The sequence below is a fragment of the Dinoponera quadriceps genome, unplaced genomic scaffold, assembly GCF_001313825.1.
Source record: "Dinoponera quadriceps isolate SergipeBrazil2010 unplaced genomic scaffold, ASM131382v1 scaffold399, whole genome shotgun sequence".
NCBI lineage: Eukaryota > Metazoa > Arthropoda > Insecta > Hymenoptera > Formicidae > Dinoponera > Dinoponera quadriceps.
The window spans coordinates 509,678-524,750 of NW_014554512.1; the positions used below are offsets into that span (position 1 = coordinate 509,678).

The 15,073-nt window shown below is 49.2% G+C and overlaps 1 protein-coding gene across 4 annotated transcripts in view; it reads right to left on the reverse strand.

Moving 5' to 3' along the window:
* Positions 1-15,073, reverse strand: part of LOC106751718 (autophagy-related protein 16-1) — a 498,023-nt gene that overhangs the window by 428,115 nt on the left and 54,835 nt on the right. The window lies entirely within an intron of this gene.

The following is a 15,073-nucleotide window of genomic DNA, read 5'->3' on the forward strand; positions in this document are numbered from 1 at the left end:
TCGAGACTTCCGCGCCTTTTTTATGCGAAATGAGCACATCAATTGGAGAAATTAAATTATCGTAACGGGGAGAACAGAACGTTTTCGAAGTTAAGCGGAAATTAATCTATGATGCGTGTTATATAATATTAGTTTGAATTAGTGATATTACAGAACGTGCCAACGTGGGACACTGTGATTCAATGATTCGGGCTATCGGAGAAATATTTAGTGTTTCGGACATTTACGTCGAACGGGAGAGGGAATAAGAATAATAAGAAAATAGGGGTCGCGGGCACCGTACGTGCTCGTACGTGAGTAAATTCAAGTTTTATCACCGCGAGACCGGAAACGCCGGTTTGCTCAGCCGGTCGTCGGTATTGATTTCAACATTTGCGCAATCCGCTCGCGCGACAAGAGGAAAGAACTGATTCAGCGATATCGACATTTTATGATATCGCATTCGCGATGTATATGCAGCCCGAAACGAGAAAGACACGAGATCTCGCGCAGCGCGCATCTATCAGGTAGCTAATATCAGCTTACAGAGTAATAAAACGCAGTAATAAAAGAAAAAATGGGGCGTAGCGTGGATCTATCCATGCGATCTCTTCGTCAAATGGATGCTGAAATCTACTTGTCGAAAAGAGAGAACGGTGATGGTGCTTTTGTCAAGAAGTCGAGACTCCGATCATTTTTCTGATGCAAATTATTGGAGAAATCACAGGGTCTCAACTGAAATCCCGGGAACGCAAACAGACCAGAGCGGAAGTGCAAATAGATGAGAGACCGCGATTTTCGGGAAATTCCGAGTAGATTTTAATTTAACGGATCCCGGAGACTTTCAGGAATTGTTTTCACGTTGAACGTCGGAAGATTCGGAGAGACGATTCTTTGTACGAAAGTTTCATCGGATTCATCGAAGAGCGAACAAAGCTGACATTTATCTTGAGACACCCGGTACAAACGTACATAGGAATCTAGCCACCGGCGAACTTAGAAACTCACAGGAACGTAGCTGAGGGCGAAGTCGAGGCGATGAGGATTTTTGCGCGCGGTATCGCGATTTTTCCAGCTTTTTCGCCTCTTTCCGATCTCCTTCTCTCTCCTCGTTACCATCAGCGATATTTCCGGCTCGCTCACAGCAACGCGAAGAAACACGGGCGGCGACGAGCGAACACGTTTCTCTCTAGGCTGAACGGTGAATTTCATACGTCCACGGATTCGTAAAAGTTGCAGGCGTTGTGCGAAAGTGCACGCCGCGTTTCGCAGTCGGAACGTCGGGCCGTATTTGACGCGCGTTCGGATAATTGCCGTCCCTTCAAGGACCGCGCGAAGGTTTCGACCGGCGTGCGAGCTCTAATTATCACCTGGCAACGTGCCGCTTAATGCACAGCTGTTATTACGCTTTTATGTGCGCGCCCGCGCGCGGCAACGACGAATCGTTCGCGCGTTACACGTCAGAACGAGCAGAAAATGCACAGCGTGTATTTCTACGCCCGCGAAGATACCGCGACCAAACGCGCTCGACGACGGACCGAAACGAGACTGAACGAACGAGCGATCTTTTCACGATGCAGTAATGTTACATTTCTGGTACGCGCGCGCGTATATTCTCTATTCCGTCAATTCCGCTCATGTGCCACATGTCGTATATATTATACGCATATCACTCATTATACGTATAATGTATTTATCAACAACGCACAATCGAGCTATTATATACCGCTGGAATGGTTAATCATACTTAATCAGTTAATGATATCTATACGTATTTACCGCGTTATATAAATGTATCCCGAATTTCCCGCTAAAACGCGTTATGTGTAACGATAGATTGCGAGGCTTAATTATTATTAATTTCAACTAATTACAAAAACAAAACATATGTATGTGTATGTATACATATATACGCAAACAATTGTCAATTCTGTTATATATATTAATTTTATCCCGGATTAATATGTCGAGAACGTCATGCGTATCTTTATCGCCACATACACCGATAGAAAATTAGAATTATTCTCGGTGCCAAACATTTTATAATAGTAACACGCATTCAAAGTTATTATCATTGACACTATAGTAACACTTACTAGAAAAATGGTTCTCCCGACCAATTTTGTGGTTAAAATAAAAAAAAAAAAGGTACGTTGGTGCTGAAAATAACAATAATTTTCTATCAATGAAATTTACGTGACCCTCGTGTATACGCGGGTGAAATCCTAAATAATCGCGTTGTTCAGAGCGTGAATTCGCTTCGACAGATGCGCGATTTTATTAATCTCCCGAAGCGGCGCGGAAAAATTTAGCCTACGTCACTGATCGATTTATTCGAACGGCTACGAAAATAGGAGAACCGGCGTGCCTGATAATATCACGACTGATTTGAAATCGCGGTGGTTAATTATGCGGCGAATCGATGCTTCGTATCAAAGAAGAATGCTAATTAACGCGTCTTTGTTTCGATCGGCCGCTGGCGATACGTCACGAATTGCGGCGAATGCTCGAATGTAAGTACGGTACGTGCGGATTCGCGCTGGATCGACACTTTTTTATCGCGGCAGGCGAAGATGCCGCGCATTCCACGGCCCTAGCCGCTCCCTCCAGTTCTAATTGCAGGAAAGTGCGAAGCTGCGGTCAACGAGTGAGATGGATTTTCTCGCTCCGGACATTCCGGGTGTTTCAATGCTCCCCGCCAGATAGCCTTTTTACGTTCCCAAGCGGCGACGGTGAAAAGATATCCGCCGTAATCAGGCCGAGGAATGAGGGGAGAGGAAAAACCCTCTCGCGAAATTTCGCGAACGCGTCTACCTTCCCTGCCGAATCTGCATCGAAGATGCATATAGGCACACACGCACACACACAGTCGGTCGTTGACACGTCGGCGGAATTAAGCTGGTTTACCGGGCGTACAGGCGCGTCGGTAACGATAAGTGTTCGAACGCTTTATTTTCTCGGTGGATTCGGCGCGCACGGGGATGTACGAACGTAATTGCCGCGAGCGGAGCGCCGTGGCGGCGGTAGAAATTACAGCGAGTTTTCAGCGGGTGTTAGGCGACGGTGAGAGCCCGCGCGCCACCCGATCTCGTTCACTGAGGGGTGTGCTCTCCCGCGAGGATGTCACGCGGAATTGGTACTATTATCGCCGGCTTATCGTTATCGTTACGCGCGGTAAAAGGAGCTCTCCGCGGGTCCGTTAAAGTACCCAGGGGGAGAAGCTCATTTATACGGAAGCACTTACCGATTCGCAGCGATACTGCTGGTACGGGAAGCGCTTGACGACACGAAAACTGCTGCGAGATATCCGCGAATGCGACGGCGCGATTTCAATTAAAGCGGTAGTTACCGAGAGAGCGGAGTCGCGAGAGAATGAATCACGAGAACGACGCGCATCAGATGCATTTGCGCGTAACTTCGCGGTGAAAAAAAAAAATAAAGGAATAAAAAAAGGGAAGGGGAAAAGAGAAATGTTTTATGCACACGCGAAAGCGCAGGGGCGAAAAATACGACACAATCGGGGTTATTTTTACGACCGTCGTACTAATTGTCTGTCATGCTGTGATATGTTTAACCGTGTATTTTCGCCTTGTAAACAAGCGAGCATATTAATGTCAACCTGAATTCGCATGTGCCGGTCGCGCGTGAAGGGGTTTTTACTTTGTTTTTTTTTTTTATTTCCCCCTCGTTACGTATGCGTCACAAACGTGCGCTAATTAATTTCTCATGAAGGCGCGCAACTGATAATCGTACGTGTCCCCGTTATCGATAATTCGTCCCGACGTGATCGCGCAACGACGACGCTATAAATTTAAAACCTCGATCGGGAAACTGCCGAGGCGCGACCGAATAATCCTATTTAAAATGTATTTAAAACGTAGCCCCCTCGTATATACGAATTAATGCAAAATGCATGCAATGTTCTCCGGAATTATCGCTGCCTCCCGTCACTCGCGCGTCGTACCGTCAATTCGGTATCTCTCCTCGAGGAAAGCCTGTTCCCGAGCGTTACATATACCCCTTTATCGCTTCGCCATTTTTCGCCACGCCGGGTACCGCCGCAATTAAACGGCCGAAGTTTAAAAATTTCACTCGAGCAAAGTTCATTCGCAGAGCGCGAGCCAAGGAGAAAGGTCCGCGCCTGCCGACTGCATTTTTCAACACTTAATTCACCGAGCCCCTTTTAATCTTGAATTACTTATAAATCAAGGAGCACCGATGCCCCATTACAGAAACAACCACTATTCTTTCTCACGTACGCGCCTCGGGCGGTCGCTGGCGAGGCGGCACCGACAGTTCTGAAACAGGCTGCATATTTAATCGCGCAATCAGGATAGCGCGCCGCCGCCGTCTACTCCCACGTTATTTCCATGTTAACAGTTAACAAAGTGGCGGGTAATTATTCCTGTCGCCCGAATCCCGACGAGTCGCGACGCGGCCCGTTATACGCCGCACCCCCGGCCTGTGTGTAAGACTCGCGCGCTCATCGCGGCCGGCGCGGAGTATCGCGGCAGCAGTCCGCAACTCCTCGCACCAGCCCGTAACCCAGTTATCGAATACAGTTTCCCGCGGAGTATGCAAAGTCGGACATTGTAATAAAAGTTTATCGTAAGCGTCGGTTGGTTGGGTGGTTGGTTGCTCGCTCGGAGAGGTCCTGCAACTTAATCGAGCGCTGAAAGTCCGTTCGCGCCGCCGGCGAAAGTGCACTCTCTCGCCATCCGCGCGCCGACTTACATTCCGCGGATTCGCGTGAGGATTATTCATTTCGCCTCAACAACCGTTAAGGGAGCTCGAGAGATGTCGGGAGCGTAGATGGCGTACCAGCACGACGACGAAGTCGGTGGTATACGCGCGGTTCCCCGGGTGACTATTTCACCGCTTGAAATCGCGGCTTGCTAATTCCGGGCCGACGCTCGCCGAAGCGTGCCGGGACGTTTCCAAGTGGTTTCTAAATTACTCTCGCTTAAGTCCGCGCGTAAACAAAATGCTGCGGACTGCGGCATCTGTATTACAATGAGGTGACTTTTACGTCTTTTAAACAGCGCGAGAAGCGTCCCGGGGACGCGCAGAGAGGCGCTTGAAACGCAGCTGGGACAATTCACTTTGCGCGCGTTTAACGACGACGACGTATCGCGCGTCGATCTGGGTCACCTGTTTAACGCCGGCCACCTCGGACACACGTGACGGATGCTATTCGAAGCCGAAGAGCTTTGAAACGACCAAGTCGGACGGAGAAAAAACGAATCTGGTATCTTATAGAACAAAAACGCCAAGCGCATAAGCCTCGCTCGGTTGAAATTATAGTTTAACGTCGAGTCTTCAGATGTCTTCTATTGCGCTCCTTTGATGCTACAAATGGGAAGTAATTTCCGTTTTGAAGACTTAATGTAGTATCAAAATTTTGACTTTGGCCGCTCAGTCGAACTCAGCAATGACGCCACCTCTGAATAGAAATAAGAGTCAGGTACAAATAGTCGTACTTTCAACTCGTCCGAATAATTCAGACACAAAGACGCGCGTATCTATTGTAATCGTGCTTACGTAACGCAAACAACGCGGGAATTTCGCGTTACCACGCATTACCATATGTTTGCCGTCTCTGACCCCTAACTGAGCTAAACCGAGTTCGCGATACACGTCGAGAACCGGATATCGAGATGCCAATTGTGGCGGAGGCGGACCGAACAACGTGGGGAATCCACGTGAGTGAGCGCGGAACGGCTGTTCAAACGTCATAAACGTTCGTCTCTGCGATCCTCTTGACGCAAATTTGCACGACTTGAACGATTCGACGCCTCCAAGTCGCGTGCCGCGTTTTGCAACGTAACGCTGCCGCGGGCGCGAGGAGGAAGCTCTCTCGGTGGCATGCGAAAACGTTCTCTCGCAAGCCGAAGAAGCCTCGGATACGCGCGCAGCCATATCGCTTTCAACAGTATCTCCTGCGCCCGCAATGTACCTGCTCTCGAGATAGCTCCGAAGTGCTTCTCTTCTCCGTTGTCCTCTCGCCCTCGCACCGTCACCCTTGTGTATCGTCGCCTCTCATCCTCTCTCTCTCTCTCTCTCTCTCTCTTTCTTTCTCTCTCTATCTATCTCTCGGTGTCGTCCCTTTCGTCAGCTTCAATTCCGTGTCCCCTCTTTGCCTCTTACTCTGTTTCGCTATAACCTTCGCACGCGTGGCGCAAAGCAGATTGCCAAATATCCACAGGTTGTTGATTTTGTTAACTGTGTGCGCAAGTAGCAGCGAGCTGCGCACTACATGTCGAAGCGAGCGTGCACATACCCACACATATACACACACACACACACACATATAGACATCTAAAGCCGCATGCAGTGACAATGGAGTATAAACTGCAGATTCCCTTACAAGACAACGTTGCGTAACTGATCGGGAAAGTTAATAATTCTCCGTTCAATTTTCTCTCGGTGAAACATTAATTGGATACCCTCTATTTTCGTGGGGTAACGTTAATTGGACATTCCCTATTCTCTCACGTGCTATACAGATAAATGCAGGGGACGGAGGTTGGCGTAAAAATCTACAATTAACTCTAACAAACATTTCGCCTCGTTGGCATTAAAAAAACATCTCAGCAGTTGTTCCAAGATAAACGAGATATCTGTAATTGCTCGGTTATTATGTACGATACTTATTTATGCGAATGCGAAAACACCGCGTGCAACGTTCAGATCGAGAAACTCCAATGCAATTCATACGGCTTATGAGATAATAGATATTATCGTGCGCGATAGTTAATTCGCATAGACTACCTAAATCCGAACGTATTAAACGCGTGAAATCGATGTGTGTTATTGTTAATTACAAACAGCACAAATCTACCGCTTCATTTGTAGAATTTGTTTGTCGATTAATTGATAACTACGTCGTTACAGAATCGATCTCACAGTGAGCCCGGATAAACGAAATATTTCACGAGCGTTGTTACGCCATAGACCGTTACATTAGCCGGCCGAGGAACGGAGACGAATGCGCGTAGTTAATATCACAATAATCCTATGATCTATTATCGCAAATATCTCATTCGTATAACATTATCGTGTCGCATTAACATTAATTATCAGAGTCACGGAAAAGTCAAACGTATCGCGTGTCAAAATTAAATAAACTTCAAGCGCAAATACAATTCTCAAAGATAAATTTAATGGACGAAAAAATTACAGTATCTGCATCGAAGTCTCAATTAACGATACACCGAAGATTCTTCGAAACTGTTGCCCAGCGTTATCATAATTCAAGTGTCCGCATAACTCAAGAAAATAACAATTACACGTACGAAAGAGCAGAATCGGGAACGTACTGAAAACTCGGGATCGTCTTTCCCTGTCTGCCGTAGAGCAAGTTAGAAGTCATCGCGAACGCGCGCGTCCGAAATAACCTACCGGTAAAAGTTGCGCGAAAACGAAAATCAGGACGTACGTAATCCGGAACTTTGCTTGTCAATTTTGGAAACGGACAGGCAGCGGGTCCTCGAAGTTGAATCCTTCTCCACCTCTCTACATCTCTTTCCCGAGCCCAAACAAGATCACCCGCCGAGCGGCCACAGCCAACGACAAAATTCAATCATCGAGATCGCGACTTCGCTAGACCGACCTGGCCGACGAGCTCCATCCTATTCGGCTTCGCCTGCACAACCTCTCTAGATCAGCCGCATCTGCTCTCAATGCAGCTCATATCGGGAGTCTTACGACGTCGGAGCTTGCGAAAGCGATAAGCGGTCCGGAGAGAGAGACAGAGAGTGAGAAAGGGAGTGAGATATAGCAAAGGAGGAAGAGGCAGAGAAAGGGGGGTTGGCCAAGGATGAGAGAGGGAGAGAGAGAGAGAGAGACTTCCCGGGGATTCCATCGAGGATTCGAGTGATGTTCGGCTTGTCGTGCTAACCAGAAGAGCGGAGGAACTACGAATCGAGCGGTTGCGAGAAGGGGGAGGAAGAAGGGGGAAGCGAAGGTGGTAGGCGGCGGAAGTAGGTACTTGGATATGGAAATGGGATGCCCCGGCGCAAATGCAAAGCTCGAATCTATCAATTTCACTCCGCAGGTAACCGCGATTGGTGGCGGGCGGCGGAGGAACTTCGGTAATTCGCTGATTTCAAGAGTAAACACAAAGGGGCTCGAGAAGTGGTGCGATTCCCGAGAAGAGAGAGAGAGACCGAATAACGAGGCAAATGGAGAAAGGAGAGATGGAGGGAGGGGGAGGAGGGAGAGAGATAGTTTGTACGTGTGAGAAGCACGGTAAAGTGTTCGATGAGCGACTGAGGTCGACCTGGAACGGGAAGCGCAAGGGCCGCGAGAGAACGCGGATCGCCAGGTGGAGAGAATGTACAGCCTTCATCATCCGTACATTATGTATCGCGGGCATAAAAGCCGCCGCCGCCGCCTCGGTTGCCGCGTGTACATACCGCGAGAACGCGTATACGTGCGCGCATATATTCGGCGCCGATCATTACAGGTGTAAATTCCAACCGCGCGCGCGAGTCGGCAACCATTCGGTTCGCGGTCAAACGATGAGGTCAAATGGAGACGCGAGGGAGAGAGCAGGATAGACAGACCGAGCCGGATTCCCGAATATATATTTCGTACACATCGTTATGGAACCGATACGTACGTAAATACACACACATACACAGGGCGACCTGTTATCCCTGTATGCACAGTCTCCACAGTGCGGCATCTCCAAGTTGCTGGCGACGATGGCAGAGGAGCGGCAGTAACCGTCGGTCAGAGATGCGATGTCGATGGTGTCGATGTGGAAGTGGCTCGACAGGCAGGTGTGCTGCATGTACGTATACGCCTGTCGTGCCTTTCCGAATCGGAGCGCCCGCCGACCGGGCCGTCGATTCGACCACGCGCGGTTTAATGACGTCTTCGTCCGTCGTTTATGCGTCGGACCGCGATATGACACGCGTAATACGCACGCCACCGTGATCTCTGTCGCTGATAATGTGACGCGCAATAGGCCGTGTCGAAGCCACTTGGGCTGGCGGTGCTCATGGAGCTGTGCGAAAGCCCTCCGCAAACTATCCGCCAGCCACCCACAACGATTCGCGAGCGGCGGCGAGCCGACTCGTTGGTACCGGCGCGATAACGTGCCCGCCGATGTATGCACGAGTCGCAGTTTGTCGGTTGCACCTCCGCCGAATTGGGCCGATCCCGTGTCACTAGATTCACAAAAGCTTCCGCTCGATTTACGAGCACGTAGGGCCTTCCGCTGCCGGGTGTTACGCGGCCGAACGGCATGCCGCGTGGATTTCAATGACTTGTAACGCCTCTATCGTAGTTTTCGGTCGAACGGCGCGTTCAAACGCGCGAGACACATCGCGTAATTGTCGCGTGTAACTGTCGACAAAGGGCTGACGTTTTGCGGAAAACGGAGGCCTTTGTCGTGATACAAACGCGAACAGTGTCGGATGATAAGACAAGGCTGGGAAGATGTCGCCTCGCGTGTTTCAGCCCTCTGACAGGAGGATTCGTAGTTAACGGCGTCTAATTAGGCGCGTAACTTTCGAGTCGTCGCGCGGCGGAATGCGAGAGATCTGTTCGCGTAAGTTTGCAAAACGTATACTACGTTTTCTCGTTAATATGTGAAATTATATAATTTTCGCGAAACAACGGAAGCCATTCGCGTTAAGCCCGGGTAATTTGCCGGTGAAATGTGCGCCTCGAATTATAACTTCCGCGACAACTTCCGTTGCAAACAAAAACGATATTAATTAAGCATTTCAAAGAAATATGGACGGCGGTCGAACGCACGCTTGAATCGTACGGTGTATTTTCGCGTATATTTCACTTATTTACATCTTCTCGCAATTTACAAGGGCTGCTCGAGACGGCTGCGCGAACGAACGATATATCGTTTAATTTTATACCCGCGCCGTTCTCTTAACTAAAAATTTCTACACGCAAAGTGAAAGTCATGAAGATTAATGCGCGAAAGTGAGACTAACTGGTCCTCCGTTCCCACGATGCTGGAGTACCGAGGAAGCGGTAAGAAAAAGAGACGAGGGCGAGGGAAAGAAAAGAAGAGAAGAGTAGAGTGGAGTAGAGTAGGGAAGAGAAGAGGAAGCGCGGTCATTTTCCACGGCGCCAGCGAGAAAAAGCAAATCTTCGCAAAAGTAAGGCAAGCAAGCTGTTTCCTCCTCGTTCGCCGGAGCAAACCAGAGTAGGTAAGATTACCAAACACGACCAGCTATAGAATGGGAACAACGTCGCAACGTGACACCTTCTCCTGAAGAATGCGTGCACATCGAGGAAATCGCCGAGTGAAATAAATCTGCTCGAGTGGAAACAACGAAACATACCTAACAATTTCTTTCTTTCCCCCCTCCCCATTTTTTTTTGCTTAAACTTTTTGCTCGTTCCGCAACGCGTGCCAATAACTAACTTTCAGTTTTCTCCGTGGGAGAGCTCACGGCGCTTTGTCTTACTTTCCCGCGGGAGGGGGGAAAAATCGCATATCGAACCGCATTGAGAGAGTCCACTTTCCGAATTCAGCCGCATTACGCGCGCCGCAATTAAACGAATTAGCCGTCGAAACTTTTGTCCAACGCTGTACAAGATCAAACGAACCGATCAGCGGCGCGCACACGGGACCGCTCGATCCCGTCGGCGCATGTTGTACGTCGTTGCCGTCGGCACGTTAATTAGCACTCTAAATCAAGCATATAAATCAAGCGAGGTGCACGTTTCCACGAGGATGATCAGCGGAGGACGCCTACTCGCGTTAACTTCGTCCGGAATATATCGGTACACTCCACTTGCGACGACCGTGCTCGTCCGCGCGCCGAGAGCTCGATTTCGCCGAGCCGGCGAGAACGCTCGTCGCTCGAATACGCTTGTTCTCGCGCGGATACGCGGCTCCCTCGCGCGCGCGGGAGTACCGGCGTCGGGAGAGAGCAGCTTCTCTTGTGCGCCCATCATCGGTTAGAGACTACGAGTTTCTTCATAAGATATATTACCCGAGCCATCGTGGAAAGGGCCTTTCGGAAATTACTGTGCAAACACTCTCGAACGTGCGAGAAACGATCGGCTCTCTCTCTCTCTCTCTCTCGGGGTATCCATCCCGTAGCTCCCACCGGAGTTGATCCCCTTTACTCGCGGCATTCATGAGAATCTGCGCCTCGGGGAGCGCGAGACGAACGAACGAACGAACGAACAAGTGAACAGACGGACGGAAGAAGAAAAAGGGGGACGGGGGGTACGGAGAAAGAACACTCTCAAACGCTCCGGCTTACGGGTCTGCTTCTCTTGGAGGAATCCCGCGCGAGAAATTCCTCCCCGGCCGTACTCACCCCGTCTCGCCGGTAACTATCAATGGCATCCGGCTAGTAATTCTCCGAACGACTGCCGGCATACCAGTCCGTTCGATAGATAACGAGTAACGACATTTTAGGCAGGTATAGCGGCGCGGTCGTTACGGCCGGCTCTTACGGATTACGCTCTACCCGAGAGCGATCGGCGGTGTTATATTTCATAGATTAAAATTAACGCTCGGGCTCGCGCGAAGGAGCGAAGCGCGCGATACAGATAACGCGCGTCTAGGATAGATATACACTGACTACCTGCCCATCCGTACTGACTACCTTGCCTCACGGCGTCGCGAGAAATAGACCCCACGTCGTCGTCGTCGTCGTCGTCGTCATCATCGTGGCGCGCGGTGCGGCGCGCTGAATGCGCGCTCGTATATTTCTGGTTTCATTTACTCGTCCTCGCAATTAGGATTCCAATTAAAGCGTTATCAAAGCTTTCGTTGTAATTATGCGGTGCCTGATGGCCATTAATAATTACGTATTTACAGCCGGCACCGATATGTAATTTTCACCGCTCGCCTTTATTAAGGTTCAGGTGCCGGAGACGTAACCAACTTACGAGGGCCCATCGCTCCGAGATCTTTTATTCGCGTGGCTTCAATTAGTCAAGACGCAGCGAGTAATTATACCGTATGAGCCAGGAGTACCGAGGTATCCTTTTTCAACAACGACAGGATAGTGGGATAAATGATACGTCGGGCCTTTCGTCAGTTCGCGAGCAAAGATTGAACCGCCGTGGAGGAGATCGGGGAGAAGAAAAACTCGGATTTTCAGCGAGCGAGCGTACGGTGAATTTATAATAACGAAGTAACGTTCCACTGTTACGTTTGATCGGGCAAGGAAATGTCTGTGAAACAAATTATTCATTTCAACGCAGGCAACAGACTGATAAGAAGATAATCTTCCAGCGAGGATCCCTCGCGATTTCAGGATCATTAATTATGCTTTAAATAGGATCATAGATATTCATTAACTCGATGTTGCAGCTCGTCATCAAGAAGAATACAACGACTTATAATGAGCTCGGATGACCATGATTAATGACCGCGAACCGAAAAATGTATTTTCGGACCGATCTCGATGTATCTTCGAGAACGGAGAGGATGAAACATAGATAGATATACTGTATAACGCGAACCTCTCTCTCACACATACACAGACACACACACACACTGTATGTTGTGCTAAATTTATGAAATTTATAATTACATTTTGCCATCGTTATCAGTACCGCCTCGGTGTAATGCACTTTCTCCTTAAAGCAGAATATTTACAACTGTTTGTGAAACAGTTCATAATCAAGAGCGTCTCGCGAAAATAATAGAACGGTGGAGCAATTTCGTACACTCTTCTTCTTCTTTCCTCTTGTTTCCGTTTAATACTATACAACAGACGGAGCGGTATCTCGTAAACGATAGCGAATGGTAATGTGGCGCACGGAGCGACATTTGTGCTCAAACAGTATCTTCATCAACCGTACCGTAACCGAACGCCGCAATGACTTCTTTGTTCCGTGTCTAAGATCTGCAATAATAAACCGCTACCACAGATATTAACTCGCGCGTACCCACGGAGGTAGCGTATTTGCGGTAACAACGCGGAAACGCTTTCCCTCCCTCCCCCTTTCTCTCTCTCTCTCTCTCTCATATACTCTATGGAATTTCTACCAAGGACAAGTTACGTAGACCGCGAGAATTATTCATGAGCAGTCGCGAAAATCGCCAGTCGTCCATTAACCTCCGGAACATTGGAAATCTGCGCAACTTACGCAAATTATCGTCGCAGTTAACACGATCCCAGGGGAAGGGGAGACCACCATCAGGGTATTGCGTCGACTCGGTGGTATTTACGATTTCGGCTTTTAGCGGTCGCGAGTATATCGGATGCGTGCGGATTGATTCACCCTCGCGAGAACGTCTTCTCTTCGAGCACGTCGTTCGTGGTTAGGTGGTGGCGGTCGACCAGCCAGTGGGAGAGCCAACCGGCCGGTTGACGAGCGCCCGTGTGTCGCACTGTGGAACGTGATCTGAAAAAAGCAGCCGCGCACCATAAACGACACAACTGAATTACCCCCGGAGAAAACGATTGTCGCATATATTAACTCTCGCCGTGGCGCAGCGAGCGGAGCGTAGGACGGGCGGACATGTCATTGTACCTTGAATGAGTTTATCGCGAGTGGACGTGCCACCGTCCGGTTTCTGCCACGCAACCGGTCGTTTTTCACACGGCATATACGCCCCTGCGCGCCTCTACCTCCATTTCATTTTTGCCCGCTCTAGGCTACGCTGGTTCAGGTTATGGAAATGGGATGACTAACGACTAGCTCGCTTCCTCGCCGGGTGTATATAGCAGTACCACTTTCTACCGGCCGATAACGGTAACCCCCTGGAATTTGGGGGATGCACTTCCGGCATAGCGGTTTCCCGGGGAGACGAAGACGCGGACGAGAGAATTTGCTCCTCGCGAAATTCCAATATCGCGTGATCAAGTGTAACGACCGGTTCTCCCGATGAAACTGGCATCTATTTGTCCGCGGCGAAAAATTCCCGCGCCACTCGAGTTACTCGAATTCGTTTAACTGCGACTCGCGCAGAGCTAGTCGCTCGAGACGCTACTTTTGTGCGCGCTCGAGAGACGAGAAAGGAAATGCAGCCGGGATCTAATATCCGGATAGATTTAAATTAATACCGGCAAGGGACGCTACGGCGTTACCCAGAGTGCGGTTGGCGGATTGAAGGCGGCATCACGAGCGATCGCAAGAAATAAATAAAAAAAGCTTATCATAAGATGTCGAAAATTGTCTTTAAAGGATCTCGAATCACGCCAATCCCTCTCGCGATACGTGCTGGCATTCGCCGCGGAGAAAACCAGTTGATCGAGGAACTTGCTCTTCTTTTACAAGACGACGCGTATACCCCCTCCCCTCCCCCTCCAACTCGGCTTCTCGCGTGGAAAAAATCTCGAATCACGAAATTACGCTTGTTTCGCGCCGATTGTTCGGCAAGAAATGATCTATACGCCGACCCGTGCCACATTATTCGAGCTTTGCGCAGAAATTCAAACGTTCAACTAGATCAAACGAAACGGTCACCAGAATGTAAACAGTTGTTGGCGTTCATACGCTCGCTAAACGCGATTAAAAGAAAACTCCCATCCGCAACAACTACGCGCTCGCGCCGCTGACAATCGAAACAAAGACGAAATGAAATTCCGCGGTTCTCCGCGAAAAAAGGTGTATTTCCTGTGCTACCGAATTGTCCCGTTTATTAAATGCTCGTAATTGCGTGAGCAACGCGCGCCGCTCGGAGGAGGAACAAAAAAACCGCCCCTAAGTGAATTAAAAGTGTAAAGGCGCCCGCCGCCGGAGAATAAGAGAGAAATACGACGGAGTGAAAAGTCACTTGCTCATGCCGCGCGCCACCGACAGAAAGAGTTTAAACAGATGGTAATACAGCAAATAGAAAACTGTGCTAAGGCTAATTTGTACAACGTCGCTCGCATCACGTTTCTCTCTCTCTCTCTCTCTCTCTCCTTCTCTGCATATATTTAATATATATTTAATATTACATTTAATATTGCTCATTTCCGAGAGAAAACGCGCGGGGCAGTTGCGAAAACGAAATCTGATGTACGCGATACCGCAGAACGACGCTAGACGATCGCGAACTCGTAAGACGAAATTGAAGACGCCGATAAAGCACCGATAAAACGCTAAGGGCCGTGGAATATTTCATATTATGTTAACGAGATCGCGCGAGATACACGCGGAA